Source organism: Ceratotherium simum, chromosome 8, assembly GCF_057802395.1.
Source record: "Ceratotherium simum simum isolate JZ-2026a chromosome 8, ASM5780239v1, whole genome shotgun sequence".
In the NCBI taxonomy this organism is placed as follows: Eukaryota; Metazoa; Chordata; class Mammalia; order Perissodactyla; family Rhinocerotidae; genus Ceratotherium; species Ceratotherium simum.
The window spans coordinates 16,963,127-16,982,218 of NC_141907.1; the positions used below are offsets into that span (position 1 = coordinate 16,963,127).

Here is a 19,092-nt window from a genome sequence, read left to right on the forward strand (position 1 = left end):
TCTAGAAAGGAGCCCCAGGAGCCGTTTTTGAAATAGGTGGTATTTGAGCAGGTCTTGGAGAATGAGTCAAGTTTGGATGTAACTCTCTTCAATGGGGTGCTGAATGTGAACTAAATTACAGAAAATAGAAGAGGCCAATAAATGAAAATCACTCAGTGACATTCATCTTAATTGGATGCATGCTTCTGATCTCCAACTGCTCAATTTGCCAAGTAGCTTTGCCTAATTAGAACGTCTTGAGATAAATTTTATATTTTTGAAACTGAGTGATCGACCAAAGGAAAATATCTGTTATTGCTGTCATCACTCCTAATTCTTAATCAGTGTTTACTTGGCTGATTGAACTACCATATTAGCCTTAATGCCATAATATCATATTTTTGTAAAAGAATTATAGAAGTATGCAACTATGTATGCTTCATTTAGTTTGTAAGACAGATTTCTATTTTGAGAACATTCCAGGAAATATATGATTCTCACTTGATGTCATCTCTTTTTGTTTCAGTTCTTTCCTATGAGGACTTTGCTTTGGTTTCACGTTTCCAAATTGACTTAGCTATCTTAGTATCTAATATACTAGATAAATGTTACATTCTTTTTGTCTTGTAACCAAAGAGCCATTGATTTGGGACAGGGAGGAGAAATTTTCTCCCCCATTATTTCACATTAATTTAAATCAAATTGTAATTATGACCATTACTGCAATATTTTGTTGTATTTAAAGGAGATTTTAAAACAGTACCACCATAATCAATCCTTTTGTATTGCCAGTGTAATTATATTATTGCATTGTAGCCTTAAATGGCTTGAAAGTAAAAAAAGATTTAGAAATATCTCCTAAATATTTATTTTCAGTTTTGTATGGCATTGTCAATTTTATTTTTATTTATTCAATTTTATGCACAAATATTAGCATTTGCTGGTTACCTCAACTGCGTAACTGCGACTTGAGGATAAATCATACAGGGTGCCCTTAAGGGTTTTATAGCTAATAAGAACTGAGAGGCTTTTAAACACATGAATATATATTAAAGCAGCTACTGTTGCCTCTGGTTGCTGGATAAGTAGGTATGTCAAGATGAGCTGTGAGATGAATGGAGTTCAGTTACAAAGTGTGTAGAGAAGTAAATTTTAACTAATAATAGCTACTGTGAATGGTTGGCTTTGAAAATTGCTTTTAATACATAGGAATGGATTAAAAATCATCCTTCTAAGAGTATCACTCTCATTCAGTTGTGTCTCAAATCGTTTCCTTAGGTGGAAGATAAGAGATGGGGAATCTTTAGGGGCCCCTGAAAATGTGCATTGGAATGTGTCACATGGTGAGTACACTTGTCACACAGATCACAGCAAATAAAGAATAAATATACAGAAGTAATCAGGTGTCCTGAGTGCTATGACAGATGCACAGATACAGAGCCTTCAGGGTAGATCAAAGAACACAGTCCCAAAATCAGACCAGAGAGAAGGTAAAGACTTTACAGAATGTAAACATTTGTATGTTAATATGAAAAAATTAGCATCTTTTTAAAACATTCAGCCCTAGGTCCCAAGAGATAATGCATGCATTAGGGCTAAGATTGTAGGTGTTGGGATTGAACAGGAAAGGTCAGTCACCATGAAGGATTAGTGAAATTATCTATTAATGTATAACAAACCACCCCAAAACTTAGTGGCTTAAAAGAGCAATTATCATTACCACATATTATCTAGCAGGTCAAGGATTTGGACAGAGATGATGTGTCTCTGCTCCACAATGCCTGTGACCTCAGCTGAAAAAACCAAAAGGTGCTGAAAGAGCTTGGGGCTCTTTGGACATCTCTCTCTCTTTCTCCATGGAGCCTCCCCAAATGGCTGGCTTGTGCTTCCTCACAGCATGGCTGCCTCAGGATTGTCAGACCCCCTACATGGTGGTTAAGGGCTCCAATAAAACAAAAGTGGAAACTGCCCGGTCTCAATAGGCCAGGCCTGCAGCTGGCATAGTGTTACTTCTGCCATAATGTATTGGTCAAAGTTATCAAAGCCCAGCCCAGACTGAAGGGGAGGGGACATAGACCCTACTTCTCAAGGAAAGAACTATCAAAGAATTTGTAGCCCTCTTTAATCAATCACAAGTATTTTTTCATAAAAACTGTTTTTTGAGTATACCAGCCACTGTTCTACTTGATCTTGTAACCATGGAAAATAACAAAATCTATGACCATATGAAGGAATTTTCTAGTGAAGGGGAGAGAGGAGAAAACAACATAAATATAAAATTTATTGTAAGGTAGTGTGGCAATGATAATGTTCACCAAATATACTTGAGCTCCTCTACATTTCCCAGCCTCAATTTCAGTTAGGGACGCCTGACTAGTTCTGGTCAGTGGACTCTGCAAAAGTGATACTTGTCACTTTCAGGCCAAGCAAGAGCCAACATGCCCCTCCCATCTCTTCTTGTCCTTTTGTCTTCAGAGGTTACATGTGCCAGAACATATAGCAACAGGGTAGAGTAGGGCCATCTGACCCACATCAAACTGTGATGAAAGCAAGAGAAAGCATTTGTTGCGATAATTATCACCACACAAAGATTTGAGGTTTGTTTATTACCACAGAATAATGTAGCATTACTTAATCTGACCAATGTACATGATTAGTGCTATGAAGAAAAATAGCTCAGAGTAAAGGGATACTGAATGGCTGTGGAGGTCGGGGTACAGTTGTAGACAGATTGGTCAGGGCAAGAATTAAGAAATGTTGCTATAAAAATGTACTAGAACTTTCAAACCCAGCCCCAGACTTTTTCCACCCTTCCACACTGCCTCCTGCATATATTGTAGTTACAGATATCCTTGATAGTTGAATATACATGATATTAGCATGAACTTAAAAAAAAAAAAGTGGTCTGTTGAGCTTTAAAGGAGAATGAGGAAAGATGAGATTGGAATTAACTAATGGAGGAATATCTTGAAAGCTGGACAATGTAGGTCAGATTTTTTTGCAAATACATTTGGAAGCTACTCTTGGACGTGGTGGTAGCTTTACAATAACATTTGGCAATTACTTTGGCATGTGGAATTAGAGTGGATTGACAAAACAACAGACTGAAAATAAAGTGGCCAGCATTATGAGACTTTTCTCAAATACTGTTTTCTTAGATAGATGTTTCTTCAGCACTGATGGTGATGATGGATATATTTGGAGCTAGAGAAAATTAGGTGTTTTTGCTGGCTATTTCTGTGACATGAGACCCCCCATTAACTTCTCTGAGACTCAATTTCCTCATGTGTCAAAAAATGAATAATGATTTCTCTTTAGTTCGGTTATTATAAGATGTATCAATTATATGTATACAAAACTTAATCAAAATGCCTGTCATATAAGGGATTTTCGATAAAATGGTAGCTATCATTTTGTTATAATTAATTTGATTAAATTAATACATGGCATCCATGACACATGCCAATCATCGTATGATATTCACTGTGGAGGATTCCAAGAATCCCATGACATAGTCTTCATTCTTATGCTCAAAGCCTTGCTAAGACGATAAGACAAAAAATCATGACGAGGTAAATTAATGTGCTGGCAAGAAAAGCATTAGAAAAAGAGATGCCACAATGTGCTAAGTAAATTTTAATATGATGATAGAGACAATATATACTTTTTCAGTAAGAAGATAATCTATTTTAAAACCATTAGAACTTTCTATTTTTATTATTATTAAGCACCCCTGTAGATACTTTCACAGATAGAGAGAGTGACATCCTAAGAGTGTGCCTTTTATGTTTTGTTCTTTAGGGCTCATGCTTTTATGGTGGCAGGGTACAGTATATCTCATCTTAAAACAGGCTTTGGTAAAAAACTATATAAAAAAATTATTCTTAATAATTTAACCAATAACTGTCTCCCTCAAAGACCTCTCCTTTTTCAAGCAGAGTATTTCCTGACTTGATTTAAAAGTCTAGATCCTGTCTTCTACTTTGTTTACCACTTTAACTTTGAAACTCAAAACAGAAAAGTCAAGGGGCCGGCCCTGTGGCTTAGGTTGTGTATGCGTGCTCCGCTACTGGCGGCCCAGGTTTGGATCCTGGGCGCGCACCGATGCACCACTTGTTCAGCCATACTGAGGCCACGTCCCACATACAGCAGCTGGAAGGATGTGCAGCTATGACATACAACTATCTACTGGGGCTTTGGGGAGAAAAAGGGAAAAAAAAGAGGGGGATTGGCAATAGGTGTTAGCTCAGGGCCCATCTTCCTCAGCAAAACGAGGAGGATTGGCATGGATGTTAGCTCAGGGCTGATCTTCCTCACAAAAAAAATAAATAAAACAAACAAACAAAAAAACAGAAAAGTCAACGCATAAAGAACTAATATCTCTACAGCCAGGGCAAAAATTGAGTAGAGAACGAGGATCTATATTTTATAATATGTTTCAGCAAAATAGTATGGACTCAAAAGATTCCTATGGGTCAGCCCTTCTCTCTACCAGTGTTCAAGGATTGCTCCTTTGCTGTACTGGGTGCACTTGGGTGCTTTAAGTATGCCCAGTCGCCTTCTATTCATGATTCTCCTCATTCCTTAGCTCATATTGAACAGCAGTGTTTTCCTACTAGGAATCATGATAATTCCATGTCATATTACTGTTTTCATTTGCATTGTACTCAGAATAGGTCAGTGTGAATGAATACCTTTCTGACTGCCTTTTGAATTTCAATCAGCACAGGTAATCCCAATAAATGTATTAAAAGTTTGCTGTCATTGTGACAGCCCCATCAAACATCTTGTCAAGCATATCAAATTAAAATTCTCCTATTTAAATGCCTACCACCTCACAGTTGTTGAAAAAAATCCAGTAATGTCTTACAGCACAAAACAAAGGCAATAACTGTCTGAGCTTATCAAATTACTCAGATAATCAATCACTCATTTCTAAAGTATTTCATTACTCATGATATGCCCAGCACATGGAAAGTGTTTAGTAAATTGCAGATATTATTTCTATTTGAAAGGCAGATTGTGTTTTTAATTCTTTATTCATAGTTTTTCCTCCTCAGTTTTCTCTGTTCACTTTTCAACGATTCGATTTCCCTAATTAAAATATGCATTCGAGAGCTATGACTTTGTGTCAGCTGTATTATCTAAGAATAGGTCTTAAAGTGTCCTTGATATAAATTTATATGCAATCTATGCTCAGTGGGCTCAAGAGAGTAGCATAGAGAAATCAAAAGAGTTGTCAGCAATTTTGGGCCATGATTCCCCCTTTAATTGCATGAGGCTTGTTATGCTTAGACATAGCGCTTTGGTCAATAAGTAAAGGCTACTAACAAATGGAAGAATGGAAATATTTTGAGCAAAGCAAATCATGGAGATTAGGAGTCATTTGAATAGAGTTTTGTTGCTCAAAGTGTGGTCCATGAACCTGCAGCATCAGCTGCATCTGGGAGCTTTTTAGAAATGCAAAATCTTAGGCCCCACCCTGGACCTACTGAATCAGTGTGCATTTTATCAAGATCCCCAGGGGATTTGTGTGCCCATTATAACTTGAGAAGCACTGTGCTAGAATATACAAGCATTAACCATGAACTTCAAATGCCTTCAGTAGAGAGAGGAAGTGTGATGCATTGAGGGAGGCTTCACACAAAGTTAAGGAAACTAGAACTCAGCTTTGTGGCTTGCCTAAAGTTATACAGTTTTAAGTGGTGGAAGCAGGATCTAAATGTAGATCTGAGTTCACCTTTGACCTTTTCTCTGTGTCACAGTGAAAGACAGATTTGTTTGTTTGGTAACATTGGTTTATACCATTATACAGATTTCAGGTATATATCATTATAATTTGACCTCTGTGTACACTACATCATGTTCACCACCAAAAATCTAGTTTCCATCAACCTGCAAATGACCTCTGTTACTCATTTTGCCCTCCTCCCACCCCCTTAGCCCTCTGGCAACCACCAATTTGTTCTCTGTACGTATGTGTTTGTTGTTGTTTTGTCTTCCACATGAGTGAAATCACACAATTTTTGTCTTTCTCCATCTGACTTATTTCACTTAACATAATACCCTCAAGTCCATTCACGTTGTCACAAATGGCAAGATTTCACCTTTTTTATGGCTGAATAGTATTCCACATCTTCTTTATTCATTTATCCATTGATGGGCACTTAACGTTTTTTCCTTGTCTTGGCTATTGTGAATAATGCTGCCATGAACGCAGGAGTACATGTATCTTTTCTAATGAGTGTTTTCATATTCTTTGGATAAATACCCAGAAATGAAATAACTTGATCATATGGTAGTTCTATTTTTAATTTTTTGAGGAATCTCCATACTGTTTTCCATAGTAGCTGCACCAGTTTACACTCCCACCAGCAGTGTGTGGGAGTTCCCTTTTCTCCGCATCCTCTCCAACACTTCTTTCTTGTCTTTTTAATAATAGCCATTCTGATGGGCATGAGGTAGTATCTCATTGTGGTTTTCATTTGCATTTAGTCATAATTAGTCTAATAATTAGTCATGTTGAACGTCTTTTCATGTGCTTGTTGGCCATCTGCATATCTTCTTTGGAAAAATGTCTGTCCAGATCCTCTGTCCGTTTTTCAATTGTTGTTTTTTTTTTGTTGTTGTTGAGTTGTATGAGTTCTTTATATATTTTGGATATTAACACCTTATTTGCATGATTTACAAATCTCTTCCCAATCAGTAGGGTGTCTTTTCATTTTATTGATGGTTTCCTTTGCTGTGTAGAAGCTTATTAGTTTGATGTAGTTCCACTTGTTTATTTTTGCTTTTGTTTCCCTTGCCTGAGTAGATGTATTCAAAAAGATACTGCTAGGACTGGTGTCAAAGAGTGTACTGCGTATGTTTTCTTCCAGGAGTTATATGTTTTAGTCTTACATTCCCATTTACAATCACAATAAAGAGAATAAAATACTTAGAAATAAATTTAACCAAGAAGGTGAAAGACCTGTACACTGAAAACTACAAGACATTTTTGAAAGAAATCAAAGAAGACACAAAGAAATGGAGAGATAGTCTGTGCTCATGGATTGGAAGAATTAACATACTTAAAGTGTCCAGATTACCTAAAGCAATCTACGGATTCAGTGCAATCCCTATCAAAAGAAGAATTTTATTGGTAATCTCTGAGAGCAGGATTTTCTTTGCCTGCTTTTGAAATTTAGATGGCGAAGCTAATGTGTCTGACTTACACTTTTTAAACATTTATTCCTTCTGGGTACTAAAGTAATATCTATTCAATAATAATAATTTAAAAGACACCAAGAATTACTTTTTAGAAAATTATACAATCCTTTCTATTATTTTTTATAAATACAGTAGATCCTCATTCTTGAAAGACTCCATCTTTGCAAATCTATCTACAGACGAAAATTTATTTGTAACCCCAAAATCAATACTCATGGCACTTTCGTGGTCATTGTGGATATCCACAGAGCAGCAAAAATTTAGAGCCACCTAATTTTGGTGGCTGGACTGTGTTGGACTAGATGATGCTCTGCCTTCTTGTTTTAGCTGTCACATTGTAAATGTGTCCTGTTCACCATCTATTTAGTTCCACATTTTTAACACTTTTGTGCTTTTTGTTGATGATTTCACTCTTTAAGATGGTCCCCATCTTAGTGCATAGTGCTGAAGTGCTGTCTAGATTTCCTATACTTCAGAGGCTGTGAGGTGCCTTGTGGAGAAAATACGCGTGTAAGATAGGTTTTGTTCAGGTGTGAGTTATCATGACGTTGGCTGTGAATTCATTGTTAATGAATCAGCAATATGTATTAAATCAGGCAACTTTAAACTCAAATACACATAACACAAGGTTATATATTGATCAGTTGATGAAAATCTTGTGATCAGAGGCTTGCAGGAAACTAACCCTGTATGTTCCCGGGAGCAATGGTTCAATATTTGCTAATTCAGTGTTGCGACAATTTTATAGACCATAACAACTTTGAATAATGAAAAATCAACTGTTTATACTTTTTTTGTTTGTTAGGAATATGCGATGTCATATTATCTTTCAGTTATCTTTCTGTGTCATTTTTACCTGGACATCTACTGTATATATATATGTGTGTGTGTGTGTATATATATTTTTTTCTATATTTGTATACATTATTTTTTCATGAACCATTGTATCTATGAAGAGCATTTTCAGGTGTTAATTTTCCCTAGGAAATGACAGTTTAGTTTGATGATGTGGTGTGTATATGATACTTAATTGTGTAATACAGGCAATTAGAGTTCAGGACAGAATAACGAATAATCCTGTTGGGTTGCTTGATCAATGATGGCTGGAGTCATCAGAAGAGGCTCCCCAGTGGAGGTGGAGTTTAAACCACAAACTGATGAGGAGGTACAATTGTCTCAGTTAATGAGGAAGAAGTCACAAAATCTCTACATTGGAAACAGGAAAGTGTTCCAAGGCCAAAGCCAGCATGCTCTGAAGTTGTACAGCAGACACAGAGAGGGACAATAATAATAAGATGCCTGGTCGTAATAGAAATTAGTGGGAATGCAATGCAGAAAGACATGGTGAGCACATAATTCTGGAGAGCCTGGAAAACCTCACTGGGAGACAGAGATGCTTGTGTAGGAGAGGAAAAATAATTTCCCCTCTACCCTTCTGAGTTCTTACCTGAGACCCCTGTAATAAAAGATAGGTTAACTAGAGAAGAATAAACAAGTTTATTAACCCATATACCTCATACATACATGGGAGATACCGAGGGAAAAATGAGTAGCTCAAAGAGGTAGCTTAGAACTCTGGTTTATATAGCATCTTCAACAAAGAACAATAAATTTGTGGAAAAATGACAGGACAAAGGAAAGTAGTTCTAGGCTTCCAATGGCAGAAATAAAGGAAGTTAGTAAAGTTTGTTTTATAGAGCCCTCTGGTACAGTCTCCTGGCTGATAGGGTCAAAAGTTGTCTCTGATGATTAACTTTTATCCTTCCTGGTAGAGAGGAGAGGAGGGATACCTTCGAAAATTTATGTCCTGCTTTTAGGCAAACAAGAGGAGGGCAGATAGTTTTTCTTGTATCTGCTTCTTCTCAACTGCCTTCAGCTCAAAACAATCCTGACACCAAAGTGGCATATTTTTAGGTGGAACATTCTGCTATCCTTCACTTGCTTCTTTATAGTTAAATCTAGAACTTACTAGTTTGCAAGAATAAAAGAGGGACATACACATCTCTATGGAACACACTATAGATCTCTTGTTCACAGAAGAGCAAGAAGTAAAATGAAGTACTATTCCCAGAGTAAAAATGCAGGCAAAAATTCTGCATCCCCTTTGCTGGAAAATGCGTTAAGTCCCACAATGAGTAATGAGGATGTCTTATATTTGCATATCCCTTCAAAGTCCCTTCCAAATGCATTATCTCATTTATGCTCACCACAAACCTAGGAAGTGCACATTGTGATGATCATCCTGATGTTTTAAAGGTTAATTCTGGTCAGGTGAAAGAGCAGGTGGTCCCAAATCTAATCCCTAGCTGTGTAAGGATGATGTAGCAGTGTTGGGAGGTGGGGGGAGAATGCCCAGGACATGGGGAATTCACAGACTCATCAAAGTGACTTAGATAATAGAGAAAGGTATGAACAAAAAGGCTGAAGAAAAATTCTGGAAGAGGGGCAGAAAGTAGCCTGGCAAGTAGATTTGGAGATATACTGGCAGTTTGTAATATTTATTATAAATTAATTAATTACTATTATAAATAAGTTAATTGTTTATAATATTGGCAATTTAGGGGCTTGGAGTTCTTCCTACAGGGACCTACAGGGGCCAGTCTGCATCCCTTTCAGCAGGGAGAAGGGATGGAATGCAGGTGCAACTTATTCAGGAGGTAATTATTGGCGAGAAAACTGAGGCAATAAGATCGTTTGCTGGAGAATTCAAATAGTAATCCTACAACAATGGTATGAAGAAAGAACATTGGGGAGATAAGAGTGAGCAGAGTGAGTAGAAAGCTGGCAACTTCCCCTTCTGGGAGATGCTAGGATTCTGCAAGCAGATTATTAGGATTATCCAGGTCTTCTGTCGACTTGAATCAGAGTCACATTCAGACCTGTGAATAGTGTTGACTTCACTTGCGAATTGCCAGGGCAGCTGCCAACTTCTAGGGCTGGGAGAGTCAAGGCTCATGGTGATTCAACCATGTGCATGTGTCAGAGAGAGAGAGATCCGATCTCAAATTACATCCTCCTCAGACCTTTCAGACTGCAAGGAGTGAGACAGATAAACATAAATGAGTGAAAAATTCAGTGGGGTTGATGGTAAACAAGAGGAGGGCAGTCTCAGCAGTTGCTGCTTCACCCCCACTGATCTCCGTGATTGGACGTGAGAGTAGTGTTAAATCACAGAATTTTTATGAAAAGCTGAGAATTTTTGTGAAATTTCCCAAAGTATATGCATTGACAACTAATTAAAAACATTTAAAAGAGTACAGAGCAAAGATAAAACATACGTTAGCTGATATGGAGTCTAGCGGCCTAAGTTTGCAAACTTTGGTGTATAGCTGAATCCTCTCAGTTATTTTCTTCCACCATCTTTGCAGTAAATTTAGACTATTCATTATCCCCAGAAAACACCTTGAAATTTCCTATTTTATGGTTTATTCTTATAAAATTTCTTATAAAATTTCCTCAGTTAATGATTCCTTCTCTTCACTATCCCACCTCCTTACCAAACCTGGGTTAAATACCTCCATGATGAAGACTTTTCCTTCTAGAACCGTTAAATATATTGTCTCCACCACATACATATATGACAAAGTGTCATGTATTTGCCCATAAGATATTCTTTTTGATGTTGCTTTTGAATGTTAGTGTGTCTGTTTCATCTCTCTTCATTATTCATTTATTCACCTCTTCCATACTCTGTATTATTGTACTTGACACTGAAGATGAAACCACGGAATGATATTCTTTCTGCCCTTCTGGAGCTCACCGTAAGTGCACATCTAACACACGTCAATTCATCAAGAGGGTTACTGTAAACTGTTGAGAGAGAGCTGAAACCCTCAGAAGCCTTTTTGTCCTGACATAGTGTTATGGACTGAACGTCTGTGTCTCCCCAAAATTCCTATGCTGAATCCCTAAGCCCCAATGTGATGGTATTAGGGTGTGGGGCCTTCGGGAAGTAATTAAGTTTAGATGAGGTTATGAGGGTGGAGTCCTTATAGTGGGATTAGTGCCCTTATAAGAAAGAACCACAGAGCTTGCCCTCATGCACTCTCTCTTTCTCTCTCTCTCTGCCATGTGAGAATACAGCAAGAAAGCAACCATCTGGAGGCAGGAAGAGCCCTCTCACCAGAACCGGACCATATTAGCACCCTGATCTCAGACTTCCTGGCCTCTAGAACTGTGAGAAATAAATGTCTGTTGTTTAAGGCCCCCAGTCTATGGTATTTTGTTGTAGCAGCCAGAGCAGACTAAGACATGCAGTACCTAGAGAGTGATTTATACATCGTGGATTTTTAGAAATATTTATTGTTTGGCTACTCATTTTCATATGTAATTAGTTATAATTTATTAACAGTATATTCCTGCATTTCACAATATGGATGCTGCTGTTGTTGTCATTGGGTATCTGTGTGGGGAACCACTTAGAGACCAACAACAATTTGTACGTCATTTGTCTACCTTGCCACCACCCATGTAGAATGTTCTTAATAATTCAAAAGAAGTATACAGTTCTGCTGTGAAGCAGATTTTCAATCACTTTTTTTATTTGCATTTATTTTAGAAAGCCCTTGCAATAACTTTCACAGTTCATCATTTATAAGTGAAGCCTTTGTTAGCCTAAAATGTAGCTGTAACAATTATTTTTCAAAAAAAAAATCTCAACACAATACTTTTAAACCTTATTTGATTACCTCAAAATTTTTCCCAAAGAGAAAATATGGACTTAAATCCATTTTTCATAAAAAATAATTAACTATTATTTCCTGTAATCACTCTCTGAGAGTCAAACAATAGCATCTCCATTTGAAAGAGATTTTTGCCGCAAGGTTGAAATTACCTTTAACTTCTGTTTAAATGGTTCAAAAATAACTCATAGCATAGTGGTTATCTTGGAGGCAAGAATTATCTGTTTTATTAGCTCTCTCAGGCTGTATTTCACAGAAAAATTCTCATGACTTACTAATGCGTTTCCATCCATTGTTTGGAAAGCACTGGATAAGAAGCACAATAATAACAGCTAAAATATATGAAGACGTTGGGAACAGAGGTTCTCATTATTGTGGCATGTTGGCTATCTGTATCTCATTCAACAGCATATTTTAAAAGTGTCACATTGACTTCCAAACAAGTAAGAAAAATGTAAAGAGTTTTAGGCATTGCACACTACTTAAACTTATTGTGGTAATATTTTATATTCACAGACATTGAAAAGATAAGCTAAAGAATGGAAAAGAGACAAAACTATGCATAAAGATAGTCCATGCTTGGTAGGTATATGTGTTAGGGCACAATTCAATTACTTGAGTTAAAAAAATAAAAACCTACCTAGATCCTCTGGCTTCTTCTCTCTAACTAATCAGGTTTAGCAAGGTAGTAAGGAGGAAAGATGCAAACTTTCAGTGGCCAATCAGGAAACATCTTGGGGCAGTATGTGGCGAGTCTAAAGATTGGTGGCCCAGAATAATAGAGGAAGAAGAGTCCAAATTGAACAAGAAAGAAATGTATCATCATTGTTCACAACCATATCTCTTCCGCAGGTGATGGACATAGGGAAGATAAAACCAGGGAATGTTCAGAAATTAAATGGGCAACACAGCAGAGTCATTGGAGTGAAGTTCCAGATTTGGATGAATATGGGTTCCCAACCCATATTGCCTTACAGGATATTAGTTTTGTCCATGAGCATATCACTTGCTCCTTCTAAACCCCAGTTTCTCCACCTGTCAATGAGACAATAACTGTACCTGCCTCATAGCACTAGGGATATTAAATGAGATAATTGAAAAGTTGAGCACAATGCCTGGCATTTACCAAGCCCACATGGAACCCAGCCATAATGCTCAGTTATATTTATAATTTAAAATATATAAGGCCTTTTATCAATCCTTTGATAAGCTCAATTACCCAAACTTTTTTTCCGGAATAAACTCTTTTCCTAGCACTGAGGATTTGAAGAAATTTATCCTTGCAGTTGCAAAGGGAACACTGTGTTGCATAAGTGCTGAGGTTCAGGCAGCTCACACTGGTAAGGCCAAATGGACTTTTTGTGATTGGTGTTGGTTCTGATGGCTGGAGTTGGGACACAGCATTTGTTTGGTGTTTTGACTATTAATAATCAAATATTAATAGTTCATGAATGTGTATGATTGAATTAAACACAGATGAATCAAAGGACTGATTTCTTTTATTCTATTTTTCATCTATGTGATGAACACGGAGTTCTACCACCCAGATGCTGTTTAAGGAAGGATCCTTTGCCCCAGCACTGAGGAGTGGCTCAGGCTGTCAGTAGCTTCAGGGTTTGACTCAACTGCAGAGAGCTGCCTTGTCCAAGGACCAATTGTGGTGGGTATGAAGCCCCAACTCTTCTGGGCCATCACAGGATAACTCTGACACCCCATAATTCCCTATGGGGTTGGTTGAGACTTTGTGGTTCTGCAATAATTAGACTTCCTCTTCTCAGCAATCCTACTTCAACCTTCCCTCTTCCACAAGTGTTGATCTCTAATCTCTGTACAGCAAACTTCTGGAGAACCCAATATTCTTGGTTGGCTTTAGCCATTCAAACTTTTCTTTAGGAATCTATTGCTTTCCTTCTTTCTCACACTCACAAAGGTACATGGCTTAAGTGTTCTGCTGCCTGAAGACACTCAGTACCTAGGATCCTCTTGGGTCCATGCCTGAAGTAGGAATCCCCTGATATTCTGTTCTAGGACCACTTGGGGAAGAGAGACCTGGGACCATACAAGAAAAAGAGGGTAGTGGGAGTCCTAAGTCTTGCGCAAAGGAATCCCCTGATGAGGGCCTGATTACTGATCTGGACCTTGTGCTTTTAATGAGAGTGTATCATGAGATAGAGGAGAGGGGAAATTATAAATTATGATATTAATTATAGGTTCTAGAGAACTGGAGAAATAACTGAAAAATAAGAACCCTAGTAAAATGAGTGATAATTACTCATTCACTTATATGCACCTCTTTACATTTCATTCTTTTAGTCATTCAACATCATTTAATTGAGAAATTATACAAGACCAGGCACTGTACTAGACACTGGGACAGAGAGTTGACTAAAATCTGGACCTTGTCCTAAAAAACTCACATTTATGCCTCATTGTCTTGCAATACAACATAAATATATGCCAGATCAATTTTTTATGTCGTAACCAATTTTATCTCATAGGGACAATGTGTGATTATAAAGATTTACGATTATGTCATTAAATACTATAAAAATTCCATCTCATTATTTTATAGTTACATCTCAGAAGTTCCCGTTTCTTAGTGTTCTGTTTGGATACTATAGGAACTTGCTAAAAATTTTACAGCAATGAATGAGAACATTGGCTAAATGTATTCCCAGAGGCTCTGGACAACTCTTCTGACATTTGGTTTACCCACAGATTTGAGCTGATTGATAACAGGCTTAAAACAATTAGATGCATAATATACGTTAACTGAATAAACGACTGATTGAGGAAGATTTTTCAGTAGATAAAATCTTGTGACTCAACTCAGAATTGTCTCCCCACACAAAATTAGGGACACAACTTACTGTTTTATTTTTAGAGAAATCATGTTCATCTGACTGGATGCTAAGAAACAGCTCCAATAAGACATATAAGGTCATTGCATTGCTCAATTAAATGAAATATTTGTTGCAGAGACGATTAGCCTTCTACCAAACACTTGTGCTTTCTTCTCTAGTGCAAAGTAATGCTAGGAAGTGGCTGCCCAGCCAAGAACTACATTGCCTGCACGTCTTGCATATAAAGGAGTCATGTGACTAGTTTTTGCCAACAGAATTTTCATGAGCAAAAGTGATTAAGAAGCATGGGGATCATTTCCACTTTCTTTCTTCTCAGATGCAATGATTAGGTAAGGACTCTGGGTCCTGGGGAGATGACAAAAACGATACATGAAAAGAGACTGAGTCCTTGACGCATTGCTTGAAAGAAAACTGCTCACTAATCAGAAGTGCATGTTTAAATTTTACAAGAGTAAGAAATCTCCTTCTATTTGTGTATTTATTTGTTACAGTAGCAAGCATTACCTTAACTATATTGCAGACTTGAGGTTGAATGTTAGTTTTTATGGAAAGACGGGGAAATGTATGTTAATAACAAATTGGGTCCAAGATAACAAGTCTATTAAAAGATATGCATATTTATAACAAATCTGTTAAAAGAGATGCATGTTTTTAAATGATTGAATAGAATTTAACATTATAACATTTTCCCAGTAATGCAAATTAAATTTCTAAAAGAATGAAACACTTGTGGCAAGATATTACATTGTAAGTAGATGGATGAGTAGAAACTGCTCAATCTTCCTTCTCCTGAAGATTAGCATTTTATAATTTGGAATTTGGCTATTCACGTGTGCATCAATATTCAACAAATGGCCATCTGAAAATATGTTCAGAGCTTTAAACATGTGTTGTGAGGTTCTGTCAGGAATTATTAAATGTGAGAGCATTATATCTAATCAATGTGTTAAATAATTCTGGACCCTCCTATTTGGAGAAGAAAAGCTAGGCAAATTGTTTATTGACTTAAGCTATGTATTCATAATTTTTCTTTTTTATGACAAAATATTTAAAAAATATGATGATATAATATATGCAAAAGTGCTTAGTCTTGGGTCTGGCGAATTGAAAGCAAGGTGTTGAGCCAGTCTCAACCATATCGATGAGAATCATACCTTAAGGAATGGAGAAGCAACAGGATAGATGAACTTAGGTGTTTAGATGACCTTATATAACAAAGGCTATTAATCACTCTGGACTCCTGCCTACTGCTGAATTACAGGCATGCCTTGGAGATATTGCATATTCCGTTCCAGACCACTACAGTGAAGCAAATATCACAATAAAGTGAGTTACACGAATTTTTTGGTTTCCTAGTGCATGTAAAAGTTATGTTTACACTATACTGTAGTCTATTGTGTGCAATAGCATTATGTCTAAAAACCAATGTACATACCTTAAGTAAAAAATACTTTATTGCTAAAAAATGCTAACCATCATATGAGCCTTCCGTGAGTAGTAATCTTTGCTGGTGGAGGGTCTTGTAAAAAAGTGCAATATCTGTGAAGCACAATAAAGCAAAGCACAATGAAATGAGGTACGCCTGTCTTGTTACAGGAGAGAAAAATAAACTTTATTTTCTTTGATTCAACTGTATTTTAGGATCTTTTTGTTACAGGATCTTGTGGAAATTAATAAACAGAAACCTCATTAAAATGGAAGTGAGAGGCCAAAAGGGGGAGCTCCCATGCCCTACATCAACAGCAGAACCCAACAGGAAGAAGAAAGCCTTCCTCTTCTTGTCTGGTAAGAACCTCAGCCAATGAGAGACTGTCACAACTCAGCCAATGAAAAGCTGCTACACTTGAACACTCAGTTCCTCCAATGGACTCTTTGTTTACAACAGCTCTCCCAACTTCCTCCTCCCCTCTGTAAAAGAGTTTCTCCTCCCTTTGCTGCTGGGAACTTGCACTTGGCTTGCTATAGTTGCAGACCCCAAATTGCAATTATTTGCTGATCCTGACTAAAACCATTTTTGCTGGAGAAATAACTGGCTGTCTGTTGGTTTAAGATCACAAGCTTTATCTATATACAAGTGTTATGGTCTGAATTCTGTGCTCTCAATATTCATATGTTGAAACTCTAACCTCAGATTGTGACTGTATTTGGAGAGATGGCCTTTAAAGAGGTGATTAAGTTAAAAATGGAGTCTTTAAGGTGGGACTTAATCCAGTATGACTGGTGTCCTTATAAGAAGAGGAGATGAATACACAGATGACACAGACAGGGAGATGATTATGCGAGGACACAGCAAGAAAGTAGTCATCTACAAGCTAAGGAGTGAGGCCTCAGAAGAAACCAAACCTGCTGACACCTTGTTCTTGGATTTCCAGACTCCAGAACTGTGAGAAGGAAATTTTTGTTCTTTAAGTCACCCAATCTGTGGTATTTTGTTATGGCAGCCCTAGCAAACTAAGACAATAAGTAATACAGCATCCATACATTCATTCATTCAGACTTTACTTAGCACTTATTTTGTGACCTGACCTGTGTGAATTGATGTCGATGAGAAAGTAACTAAAATCATCCTATGTTTTTAAGCAAATCACACACAAATGGATAGGAAATCTTTCCTTCCCCTAAAAATTGATTCCTTTTTAGGGAATATGTTATGTAAACAAAATATATTCCATCAGTTATGAGTTGAATTGTGTCCCCCCTCAAATTCATATGTTGAAATCTTAGCCCCCAGCATCTCAGAATGTAATCTTATTTGGGAATAAGGTTGTTGCAAATCTAATTAGTTAAGATGAGGTCATATTGGTTTAGGGGTGGTCCTCTAATCTAATATGACTGGTGTTCTTATAAAAAGAGGATAGTTGGACCTAGAGACAGGCAAGCATAGAGGGAAGATTCTATGAAGACACAGGGAGAACACCATCTATAAGGAGAGCCTGAGGCTACCAGAAGCTAGGAGAGAAACATGGAACAGATTCTCCCTCACAGCTCTTAGAAAGAACCAACACTGCTCACACCTTGATCTTGGACTTCTATTTTCCAGAACTGTGAGACAACAAATTTCTGTTGTTTAAGCTACCTAGTTTGTGGAACGTTGTTATGGCAGCTTTAGCAAGCTAATACATCATCCATTGCACAATAAAGGTTACATATTTTAAATTCTGGAATTTGTAAACAAACCCTGCTCCTTGACATTTGGAGCTAGGGGAATAAGACTTGCCAGTCTTACAGTACTTTTTTTTTCATCTGTCATTCACCAATGTACCCCATATTCTCTCAACCAGTACTTACTGTGTATCTTCATCCGTGTCCTTTCTATTGTGCTATAAATGTTGTGATAAATACCACGGAGCAGGGGACACCAACCTCAGATTTCGCTGTGATGTAATTCTTAGGGAGACATGGGACAATGACCTGAGACTGATTTATTGGCCCAAATTAAAGTTGCTTATATTCCACCAGTCAAAAGAAAATAAATCCTAAAGGTAATATCACCTTTTAATACACATTGCGGAACGAGAAGACCAAAGAGGCCAGATATGCTACGTTAAGTTAAATTACAAAATGAAGAAAATGTTGATGGGGGAGAAAAATAGAAGATCCCTAGTTGCCGGTTATTCTAGAGAGTTTGGGAAAATAAAGAGAAGAGAGAATGAAGAAAGCCTTATTGTTTTGTTTTGTCTTGTTTTTCACTAAGTGATTGCCGGATGTGTGAGAAACAATGACAGTGGAAGAGATATCAATCAAACTTTCATGGCATTTTCCTGTGTTTTAAGAACATCCAACTCCTTTTTGTTTTCCCTAGAACCAGGTAAATATTTGATTGCTTTTAAATTAAAAACACTACTTGTCATTATTTTTTCCTCTTTACACTTGGAAAGACACACTTGTCTAGATTTAGAAAGTGACTCCGTTTATTATATTGTGGCGTACAAGTACATGCAGAAGACCATTATTAACTTTAAAAAGTCTAATACCTCAGCCTTCTCACAATTCTCTGATCACCATGTTGGAATAAACTTGGGTCTCTTTCTCTCTGTTCCTTTTGTTCCTCCCAAATAATTTCTTTAGAAAACATAGTTGTTTTCCAGATTCTCTCTATAGCAACCAGCACCATCAGTAAGTAAAATTTGGATAACTTGCTTCTTCAAATCTCAGTGCCTGGTTATTGTTGATGGGGCCAGGATGGAGGGGAGGGTACATTTTGAATATGAAAGAAGGTAAGATTAGGGCTCTAGACTAAATAACATCAAAAATCTCTTTTATTTTCCATGGTAATGTGTGTGTGTGTGTGGGGAGGGATTCTTTAAAGAGAAAAAAGTATTGTATTATATTGAATTACAATACAACATGTTGCAATC

At 37.1% G+C, this 19,092-nt stretch overlaps 1 long non-coding RNA gene across 1 annotated transcript; it reads left to right on the forward strand.

Annotated features, from left to right (window-relative positions):
- The first annotated feature begins 14,853 nt into the window (after window positions 1-14,853).
- On the forward strand, window positions 14,854-18,845 carry LOC147916406 (uncharacterized). Its single transcript, XR_015552887.1, has 4 exons — window positions 14,854-15,063; window positions 15,996-16,060; window positions 16,392-16,519; window positions 18,429-18,845. It is a non-coding gene; the product is annotated as an uncharacterized LOC147916406 (long non-coding RNA).
- Window positions 18,846-19,092: the final 247 nt, after the last annotated feature.